Raw genomic sequence first — 2349 nt, 5'->3', positions numbered from 1 at the left:
GATCATTTTAAAATTAAGTGGTCATATAGTGACCACTCCATCCAATGACAGTCAGAGTGATTGTCGTTTAAGGGAGATGATGTAACGGGGTGTATCGTTAGACCATTAAATGTATTTATTCCGCAGACTAATCAGCTGCTGAGATAAACAAAAGAGAGAGGCAGCTAAGACACGATAAGAATTCAGCTGCATGTTTAGTTATAGTTATAATTAAGTTTGAGTTAACAGATAGAAAGAAGATATACTTAATTATATTAATACAGTTTTTTATTTTACACCCTTTAAGCTAGTTTCTTAAAGAGAAGTCTCCTTGCACGTACAGTGTTTAACGGGCTAAAGTTGCCCTAATGTTACACAGTCCCCGTTAAGTACACTTGGTGTACTTAAGGGGATGGTCAATTACTGAATTATAGTAATTAGACCCAGCACTCGGGTGTGATTCACATTTGTGACCAACCCTTGTGTATGTGATGCACATGGGTGCATTCACATTAGGAGGGATGACGCCGCAGCGTCATCCGTTACGCGAGGTATCTAGAAAGATACGCTCGCAATACATATTAAGTGTTATCTATAGAGATGACATTTTGATTGGTAAAAATAAGTATTTATATTTATTACGATTAAATATAAATCAGTCTGAAAACTACTTCCTACTTGGTAAGTGCTCACGAGGAGCCCTCCCGTGACGACACTTAATCAGGGTACTTAGTGCGTTGGGTGAGGTCGCTAACGCGCCCACCACGACTACATCACTGCACGCAAGAGAAGCAGGTTAAACCGCTTCCTCGCTGTGCTAGGGTGTGTGTCTAAGTAGAGCGTGGCCGCATTACGACGTGCCCGCCTACAGAGTGGGTATTCGGAATGCAATAAGTAAATATTTCACTGCCCTCTCTGATAAAATTCGCAATGGTAAGCAGGGACAAGATTGCCTCTGCAGCGAACATGACGTAGCCTTCGGCTGACATAAATTATAAGCGATAAACATGATTTGTATAAGCACTGAGGGTTCCAGCATTCTGCAACGCCAATTGATTTTGTGTAATGCACACATCGGTTGGAGAACCATTATTGTGGAACATTTACTTTTTGTTTTATTTATAATAGATTCCAATGAAGCTCATAACACGCATATTAGCGGTCATTCGAGTAGGATAGACGCGTAATCTATCTGGTGGCTACGCTTATACAGTGGGTTATAGCATTGATTGAGGCCTATTAAACATCACGTATCTTATAAGCACTGTCATAAGCTGCAACTCAGGCAAGTCTGACATTTAGATGCATTAGTCTGGACTTTTGTGAGGTGCAACAAATCAACCACAGTAGGAAATGTGTGTGGTTTTTAAAATGATGCACTTTGTTTAGATACCACTAACAATTCAGGAGTAGTCGTGTTGCATGAAAGCTAAAATATTCGGACAGCCATTCTAAATTCAACCAAAGACACCCGAAATTTACAGCCGCCTTTTGGTCATAGATATTAAAGCTGCTAGGCGGCCATGTCGATATACCGACAGCCGACCATACACATTCAGAAGGCCAAACAGAAGAATATTCGCGGTATGAGATATTAACGAAACATGCACACTGTTACATTAAGCACCTGAGGCTCAACTGTAACGGGACACTACTGATTTGTACTGCTTCAGAACAAGACCACTTCGCACTGCATCAGTGCGAGTGGTGCCTCACGTCACTTCACGTATACTAGTACGTGCAGAGAAAGTGTAACGGGCTAGAGTTGCCCTAATGTTACACAGTCCCCATTAAGTAGATTTGGTACTTAAGGGGATGGTCAATTACTAAATAATAGTAATTAGACCCAACACTCGGGTGTGGTGCACATTTGTGACCAACCCTTGTGGATGTGATGCACATGGGTGCATTCACATTAGGAGGGATGACGCCCAGCGTCATCCATGATGACGGCTAGCGTCATCAGTTACGCGAGGTATCTATAAAGATACGCTCGCAATACATATTAAATGATATCTATAGAGATATCATTTTAATTGGTAAAAATAGGTATTTGTATTTAATTCTATTAAATATAAATCAGTCTGAAATTTACTACCTACTTGGTAAGTGCGCACGAGGAGACGGATTACCGCTCCCGTGACGACACTTTACCAGAGTTCTTAGTGTGTTGGGTGAGGTCGCTTGCGCGCCCACCACAACTACCTCACTGCACGCAAGAGAAGCAGGTTTAACCGCTTCCTCGCTGTGCTAGGGTGTGTGCTTAAGTAGAGCGTGGCCGCATTACGACGTGCCCGCCTACACTTGGTAGCACTTGAAATCCTTCCCACGACCCGCATCTCTGCGTGTGTACGTGAGGATGAGCCTCAA

Source organism: Bremia lactucae, linkage group LG2 (genome assembly GCF_004359215.1).
Source record: "Bremia lactucae strain SF5 linkage group LG2, whole genome shotgun sequence".
NCBI classification, from domain to species: Eukaryota; Oomycota; class Peronosporomycetes; order Peronosporales; family Peronosporaceae; genus Bremia; species Bremia lactucae.
This window is presented reverse-complemented; position numbering follows the sequence as displayed.